At 40.3% G+C, this 9,387-nt stretch overlaps 1 long non-coding RNA gene across 1 annotated transcript; it reads right to left on the bottom strand.

Moving 5' to 3' along the window:
- Nucleotides 1-378: 378 nt before the first annotated feature.
- On the bottom strand, nt 379-8,784 carry LOC140482992 (uncharacterized). The gene is made up of 2 exons (XR_011961848.1): nt 8,363-8,784; nt 379-3,290 (listed from the first exon to the last, which is right to left on the bottom strand). It is a non-coding gene; the product is annotated as an uncharacterized lncRNA (long non-coding RNA).
- Between the last annotated feature and the right edge of the window lie 603 nt (nt 8,785-9,387).

Raw genomic sequence — 9,387 nt, 5'->3', positions numbered from 1 at the left:
AGGGTTTGGAGGGATATGGGCCGGGTGCTGGCAGGTGGGACTAGATTGGGTTAGGATATCTGGTCGGCATGGGCGGGTTGGACTGAAGGGTCTGTTTCCATGCTGTACATCGCTATGACTCTATCGTCCTGCAGGAGCACCATACTAACACCAACATCACTGGCATCAATAGTCACCTTGAAAGGCTTCATATAATCTGGTGTGGCTAATACTGGGGCCGTAGATGACACAATTTTTTAGGCTGTCAAATGACTTTTGACAAGCCAGACCACTCAAAACATTCTTAAGCAGGTAGCCCCAAACCATAACTTTGTAATTTGTTTTGATAAGTGTACAGTGAAAGTTACCCAGAGTAAGATAGCTAGGTTGACTACCAGGTTAGAAACAGACAACAATTTATTCACAAAATTACATAATGAAACACAAAGAACACAATAAAGAACCCCTATAGAACTCAGCCTATCGAACTGGACTTAATTATGCTGTTCCGAATATACACAACAGTCCCAATAAACAAACTCTCTTTAAAAAACAGTGCAAATGGAACACATGCTTACAGGTTGAAGTTGAAAGGCAGAAAGAGAGAAGGAGTTTCCACACAGCTCCCTACTGAACTTCTCACCAGATTAAGACTGAACTAAAACTGCTCAGCTCAGCTAAAGAGCTGACCACTCTCCTTTCTTTATACCGGTCACTTCTAAAACATGACCACTTTGGCCTGAAGTCTCGTCTGTTTACATATAAACAAAAGGCCTTTCAAAACCCCTTTATCGCTGTACCACATCAGACTGATTGGATCTTGGCCCAGTTTATTGCCCCTCTGAAAAAAGTTAAGGACAGAGTCTCCTTGAGGTAAGGTCCAGCTTTTAGGAACAAAAGGGACAAGCTTTGTGACACATCTGATTAGCTGAATAATAGATAACTATCCCCTTCGTGTCGGCCTTAGCAGTCTCCCAGAGTATTGGCGGGTTACTAGCCGTACCGGAATTGATAAAGGATGCTTTAAGCTCACTCGAGAAGTACTCAACAAACTTACTGTCCTTGAGAATAAAAGGATCCACTTGCCAATGCCAGAAACCTGTTCTGTTGCCCTTAATCTCAACCTCCAAATACACTATTGCATGATCAGAAATGGCTATGTTTCCAATTGTACAGGACCACCAAATCCAGAAAACCAAAGGTGCTAGAAAAAGGTCAATCCTGGTGTGACGCTTGTGTGGATTAGAGAAAAAGGGGAAGTCCCTACTCGTAGGGTTGAGACATCTCCAAACGTCCACCAGCCCCAATTCCACACATAAATAAATCAATTGCTGGGATTATGGAGAGGTATTTGGGAGACCTTTGGGCATTCTGTCCACTGTGGGGTCCATGAGGTGATTAAAATCTCTCCCTATGATAGTGTGTCACGTTCCAAGGGCAATCAACTTAGAAAGTGCATCAGTCAGAAATCTGAGGGGGTGTGCCTGGAGACGGTAGACATTTAGGATGCCACACCCTTCATGTATTAAAGCTTTAAGAATTACAAACTGCCCATATTCATCTTTAACTGGATCTAATAACTTAAATGGGAGACTCTTCTGGACCAGTATGGCCATTCCCCTGCTCTTAGTGTTACTGGATAAGAAAAACACCTGCTCAAATCCACCTTGCTGTAACTTTAGGTGCTCCTTATCATCAAGATGGGTTTCTTGCAACAGGGCAATATCAACCTCTCCTTCCTGAGATTCAAAAGTACATTTTTCCTCTTGACCAATGAATGACTCCCTTTAATATCCCAGGTGCACAATTTGAGGAGATACTTAGCCATATCCCTCCATAAAAACTCTTGAACCCCTGAGAGGAAGAACCCAATTCACAAAGCTCTGTATAAATAAATGAAGACTCATAGAGTCTAAAAAATACACACACAAAAACTACATTGACAAAACTTTCAAAAACTACCTCTACTAAAAACCAACAAACTAAACCAATTACAACATACAAAAAAACACTTGATGGGAGACTCTTCCCCCTGCCCACGCTTACACTACTCGCATACACCTCCTTAACTCCTTCTAGCTTGAGCCGCACCTCAAACTCAGGCGAAGGATAAACAACAAAAATAGGCATTATGGACAAGGAAATTAAAAGTGGGCAATTCACTCATCCCCACCCTATATTGACTTCAATTATCACTGTAAAAAAAAACCTTTCTGCAATAGAATAATAAAGACAAAGGAGAGGTACACAAGGTAGAGAATAAAAAAAAGGAAAAGAAAGGAGAACCATTATTGTCCCATGTTCTTTGAAATATCCGGTCTATTTCAAAGTATCCAAAAAGTTCTTTGCTTTTTCTGAAGAATCAAATACAGGCACGGACTGTTCATGATTAAAATGGGGCACTATCGGGTACCTGATGGAATACTGAATATCCAGATTCCTCTGTCTCTCCTTCACCTCATCAAAGGACTTACTCTTACAGGATCACGGCCGCAAAAAGTCCTGAAAAAACATAATCTTTGATCCTTTGTAAACCAGGGCATGTGGATCCTTTCCCAGCAATCTGGAGGCTTCCAATGTCTTTTGTTTGTCCCTATAGGTCTGGAATCGCACTAGGACCGGTGGGGGCGCTGGTCTGAACTGGGCCTGCGCACCACAACCCAGTGAACTCTGTCGATGCTATTAAGGCCAGGACTGGATATGTCCCGCCGAGGACTCGACCACGGCCTCTGACGTCGCTGTCCACTGCTTGACCTCCTCCACTTGCTTCCCGAGACTCTGCACATCCTGCTCATGCTCCTGCAGCACGGCCGAGATCAGTTGCAGCTTGGCGCGACTGTCTTCAATCGATGTCTTGCTCTTCTCCCGGAGTTTCATAAACTCTGCAGCCAGGCTTTCTTGAGTAAGCGAGTCCATCAGGAATTCTGGGGAGGCTGCAGTTGCGGCCATGGGTGTGTCCGATGCTGCAGGGGAATGTCCTGTATGTTGTGATTTTTTCTGTCCTTTGCCTCCAGTCATCTTCCCCTACTTAAAAAAAAAGGTATGTAGCAACTCCACTGGTATTAAACTACTGATTTTTTTCAAAATAGTTTAGTTGGGGAGGGTAAAAGCACCACTTCGCCTGAGTTATGGTGCAGAGCTCAGCAAGGTAGACCTGGTAGATCGTCGCCATCTTGGATCTCCCTGGATCTTACTTTCTAATGGTATTGTGAGAACCATGGACTATATGGTTGAAGAGAAAGGGAAGGAACACCTCAGGACAGACAATAGGGATTGATAATAAATAGTGGCTTTGCAATGAAGTTCTCACTCTAAAACAAATGGACAAATAAATTGTGACAGAATTAGTATTTTCAAATTAAACTTTAGGATTATGTATTTATTTCTTTTAATTTTACAAAAAAGATATTGTTTCAAAAGAAATGAACGCAAGAGTGATCCAGAATTATACAAAACATAAATAAAATTAATTTAATTAAAATATATCAAAACCACATTCTAACATTTTACATAGTTCTGAATATTTATGAATAAAGAGACTAGGAGTTAAAATGAATTTATCGTGAAATATTTTAAGTACATTGATACATGTAACTTGTTGATTCCTGATGACATTGTCCACAGTAAGTTGGCAAGTATCTCTTTATGATCTGTTCTCAACTATCTCCCTTCATTGACTCCCCCTTACTCTTTCTTTGTCATTTTAGAAACAATGATGTTCACAGTACAGAAATAGGCCTTTGAACCGATCATGTCTGCATCAGCTTTTTTCTGGAGCAATCCAAGATCAATCACAGTTCTGCTCTCTTCACAGAAATCTAATTTTCCCTTAAGGACACAATGTTCTTTGCTGTGTTCTGTTGCAATGCAGCAACACTGCTATGTAAATAGATTTCTCTTTACACAGTGGAGGATAAAAGGTTCAAACACCTGCTTTTTATTCTCCCATTTCCTTTTTTATGATTATGGTTTTTTTTAACTATGGTTCCATTCTTTTCCTCAAAAATACTTTTCCGAGAGATCTTTCATTTCTGTTTTATTTTATGAATGGCAAGACTGACCAGGGATCCAGTCAGGTTTTGGATCAAGATAATGGGAGCAGGGACAGAACAGTCTAAAAGATATCCCCAATACTTACTTCTTTCCAGTGCACCGCCACCTTCCAACCCTTCAGCATCCGAGCATGCACTCTTCTTGTTCTCCTTCCTGCTTCCTGTGTGGTGACCCTTCCTATCTGCATTCCTCATTTCCACAAACACCACAATGTCCCAGATTTTGTGATCAGATGTAGGACAGTAAATAGACAGGGAATAACTGTCTATTATAGAGGATAACCTTCTTTGTTACACACTTGCTAAAACTGCCTTGTGATCATCACATTTACTATTTCTCTCCCCCATCTTCTAACCTCCATTTTATCTCCTAACATACTCTTCACTGTCACTCCCATTCTATATCTTCTTGTTTCCTATGCCACACCCTTTCCCAATGTTGCATCTCTTGCCCTTGGCTATTGAAAATCAGGTGAGCATCCACAATGTCACATTTAGGCCCATGTAGCATACCGAAAATCTATCCCAGGCATTAGGATTTTGTCTCTTCTCTACATTTCTTCTAGATTTTGAATACCTCCCTTGTTTCTCAGTAAGCAAAACTGGAAACGGTACACAAGGTATGGTTTAGCCAGCATAAATAAAGCACAGTCACAGTTGTATTTGACTTATTTTTGCTCAAAGTTCAGCAGTGTAATTGTTTTGTTGATTGTTGCTCCACATCGACTGGGTATGCCAAATATTTGACTGTATTGATACTTGTAAGTTTCATCCTTTACTATTTCAACAGTATTCTTGATGTAAGGAATTTGAGCATGATTAATAAGTCAACAGAGACCATCAAGTTGCAGCAAAGTGAAAAGATTTATTAAGCATAAAATAGTAAGTGAGGCAGTAATTAACACTATTTTCAGGTTATACTTTCTATTCCAGCAATGACCAATGGAGCGTGCAAAACCCGATCTCGATTTGCTTTGCAGACTTCTCAAACACTACTTTCTTTTTAAACTCTTGTCGTCTTTTGAGATTTCTGTAGCCTGTTTCTTATGCTTCTCAGATCTGAGGTAGCAATTGTCCCTGTCTTTGGACCAGCTTTAGCTCCACTACTAAAAAGATGGTTTCAACTTCCTTTATTACACACTAAACAGTTATAAAGTAATACAGCACGGAAACAGACCCTTCTGGTCATCCATGCTGACCAGACATCCCAATCTGACCTAGTTCCATTTGCCAGCATTTGGCCCATATCCCTCTAAGCCCTTCCTATTCATTTATCCATCCAGATGCCTTTTAAATGTTGTAACTGTACCCTCCACCATCACTTCCTCTGGCAGCTTGTTCCACCCTCTGTGTGAAAATGTTACCCCCTCAGATCCTTTTTAAATCTTTCCCCCTCACCTTAAACCTATGTCCTCTTGTTTTGGAATGCCCCACCAAAGGAAAAAGACCTTGGCTATTCACCCTATCCTTGCCCCTCATGATTTTATAATCTTCTATCAGGTCATCCCTCGGCCTTTGACGCTGCAGGGAAAAAAGCCCCAGCCTATTCAATGTCTCCCTTTGGCTGAAATTCTCCAGACCCAGCAATATCCCTGTAAATCTTTTCTGCGCCCTTTCAAGCTTAACAACATCCTTCTGTGATAGAAGGGTGATCAGAATTATATGCAGTATTCCAAAGTGAGCTCACCAATGTCCTGTACAGCCACAACATGATGTCCCAACTCCTATACTCAACGTTATGATTAATGAAGGCAAGCATGCCAAAAGCCTTCTCCGTGACCTTGTCTATCTGCAACTCTCAAGGAACTTTGCATTTGTTAGTTATCTCGCAAACCTTCTCAAAAACATTTTGAGACTGTTAACCAGTTACTAGGGTACATAGATGATAGTTGATTGGCCATGAGTATCTGATGATAGCTCCTATTCCATTAACTTCCTAAGTTGAATAATTCTCACATCCAGACAACTTGGCCTAGCAGCATATGGAAACTCTGGGGATATTAAAAATGGCATACTCTGGCTTTAGGGGTCTTGTCTCCATTTCCAACAGTTCCTATGTTTGCTGCTGGGGCAAAGGACTGTGTCTCATACATGGAGGAATCCTGAACTCAGCAGAACTACTTGAACACAATGCCGAGTTCAAACAGGTCTATTTTTTTGCTCGAGCAAAGGCCTTACAAATTTTAGAACAGAAGGAAAAGCTCATGAATTCACGTCTATAGAATTTTCAAGCTATTGGAATATACTGACCTTTAAACCTGCCTGTGTCTTGAGTTGAAAAAAACTTAAAAATTGTGAATAACTTAAAAATTGTTTGTTGGCATTATCTCAAGTGCTATAATTATTGCATTGTCAATGAATGATTGCTTTCCACAACCTGTTATAATCATGAGAGCTGCAAATTCATAGTTTGATTGATATCTCAAAGAGATTATTAAAGAATTAGCAATGTTTAATGTTGAGTTCTAAATGCAAATGTTTGTTTTGATATGGGATTAAGTACTTTAAGTGATTTAAATGTATTAAATGAAGTTTTATCAATGAGATAGTGAAAATTGTAATTGAGATTTAGAATTATATATTAGTGTGGTTCCTAAGGTCTGCCACTGGTGGAAACTTGGTGAGTTGACATGGAGGGCATAATGGCAAAGGGTGGTGGGTGGTTGACACAAGGGTACATGAAGGTAGGTGCCCCCAAATCTATACATCCAGGTTGAGGCAAAAACCAAGGCCCTTATCAATTGATGGCAGATTATGTCAGTTTGGGTTCTGCTTCATGCTGTTAAAGGAAAATAAGCAAATCAGGGTTACAATGGCATTTTTAAATTCAATGTGTAGTGTTTAAACTTATATAGACATGTTAAAGCCACAGAATTTGGTATTTCATTTAAATATTTTACAAAAAATGTCCAAGACATGATTTTCTCCAAAGAGGTATAGATATCCAATCTTTCTTCCTTTGTGTGATATTTTTTATTTTAACTTGCCTGTGTTAAATTTAATTTGACATTGTACCATCCATTTGCCTTAAGGTTATCACCACAAATTAGCAGCACAAACTATTCATAGTGGTTAGCTCAAATCAAATCTAAAAGTTGAGAATGTGATCAAAATTATGACTTATGAGGTTTGCTTTGCTGAAAATTTGCTTTGGTGAAACTTTGGCCCACAAAATGAGTACTCTATTTTCAAAACTTTTCTTCATCATAGAATTTTTAAAAACATTTTAAAAATTATGTTGTTGCCATCATAGAGATCACTATCACAGGACCATTCTTACTTAGTTAGGCCTCTCCAGTGATGTCATTTCCAGGACAATTCAGCACAAGGGAAGGAGAGTAACTTCGAACATTTCTTGTTTTCTTTTTAAGAGCTGGTCAACACAGGAAACTGCTACAGTTGTAGAATTTCCTTCCTTGTAAAGCGGTTTCACTTCAGACACTCGGGTACAAAAGGCTAGATGGAATTTGACAGCAGTGCTGAGACAGCGTTACACTATATTGGAAGGGCCATGTTTTGAATAGCAGGTTAAACTGAAGATGTCTGACATCTCAGGTGGGTATTAAAGATCCCACCGTAGTGCTTTGAAGCAGTCTAAAGGAGATGTCTCCAGGGGCCTGGTCAGGGTAATCAGCCATCCTGTATTTTACAAGATCACGCCGTAATTTCGTTCATTGCTTCCTGCCTCATACCATTTGCTCCAAATTTTTGGTATCCTGGCATTTATTGTATCCCTGTAGCTGCTCCTGCACAAGTCCTACTGTAACATCAAACCACTAGGTTCTAACTCATGAAGATGTCGCCAGTTTGTCTGAATGGGGGTGGGGGGGTTTCAGAGCCGAAGGGAAAGCAGAAAGCACAGCATGAGCCTCCGTAAAGAAGGTCGCGAAGGGGTGTCTGCCTGGAGGTACGGACGGAGGTCTTATACTAGCCACCACCCCAACTCCACTGACCCCCCTCAAATGTTCAGTCTTCCAGTACTTCCACCCCCTCCCGCCGTCCATGTATCCATTATCACTTTTGATACCCCCAGTATTCAACTCCCAAACAGCATTCTGTGAGCTAGTTGCGTGACTGTATTTTAAACGTACTTATTTGGCTGTAAGATTCTTGGGGCGCTCGAGGACACGAAAGGCGCTATATAAATGCAGTTCTTTCTCGTGCTTTAAATTGGAAGTGCCGTTCTGGGGGTGACCATGGATCGTCGTCAATAACGGCTACTCCCCACTAAAAATTGTCATAACAGTCTAAAAGGGAGAGTCATCCTATGAAATATCCCTCCCTAAAAACAATAACAGTTCAGAAACAAAGCATAGAATGGATATTTGTACCTGCTTCAAATGGCTCCCAGGAAGTGATCTTGCCGCAGTGTATTAGTCATTTCCTTTGTTTTTGGAGACGTTGGAGAGAAAGGGGAGGAACTGTCTCTTTGAAGATGAGAACAATTCAATGACCAATAATGGATTTCCTGCAGCCCAGCTGCGGGCTGTTAGTTATGGTGATATTGTAAATAAACCTTGGTGATATGGGGAGCGGTCTGTTTGGTCGTTCCGGAGTAGGGTGAGGCACCTCTCCAGCACAAACTCACGTCAGTATTGACAACCCCATGAGTCAGTCTGTAAACTTTCCATCCGCTTCACTTAGGACCAAGAATAAAAGAAGCTGTCACGGTACCGGCGACCATCCGTGCTTTTTTTAAAAAAAAATCATATTCATAACACTGTAATAGATTAAATAGCTGCTTCGATCATGTGCTGCCCTTCATATTGACCCAGTAAATCAATTCAGCTATCTCCGCTTCTTTAAGCTACTCGTCTTCAGGGTCGTGACTGAAGCAATTAACGCCGCACAGCTTACTGAATTTCTTGCCTGCTTTTTTGTCTTTCTTTTACTTTCCGTTAAAATATGCATTTCTCCACAATTAAATTCTATTTGCCTTCTCAATGCTGTAGGATACAAGCAAACAGCTGGAGTTTAGCCAGGCCTACTAAATATATTATCCAGTCATTTATTTTATTGCCACTTGTGGGATCTTGGTGTGTTCAAACTTACAAATTGAACCACAAGTTTGTTTATGTTTCAATAGTGACTATAATAGAAAACTGTTTAATTGGTGGTGAAGTTTTTGGGATGTCCCAGAATGTTAAATATCCTACAAAAATGCATTTTACTGTGCCTTTATTGCATGTTTGACAACTCATAATTGCATACACAAACTTATAACTTATGATGTGTTGGACTAGGTGTGGACAAAGTTAAAAATCATACAACACCATGTTATAGTCCAAAAGGTTTACTTCAAAGTACAAGCTTTTGGAGTGCTGCTATAACCTGATGATGTGTGATTTTTAATTTT

Source organism: Chiloscyllium punctatum, chromosome 11, assembly GCF_047496795.1.
Source record: "Chiloscyllium punctatum isolate Juve2018m chromosome 11, sChiPun1.3, whole genome shotgun sequence".
NCBI lineage: Eukaryota > Metazoa > Chordata > Chondrichthyes > Orectolobiformes > Hemiscylliidae > Chiloscyllium > Chiloscyllium punctatum.
Note: the sequence above shows the minus strand (reverse complement) of the source record. Positions and strands in the feature narration are given on the sequence as shown.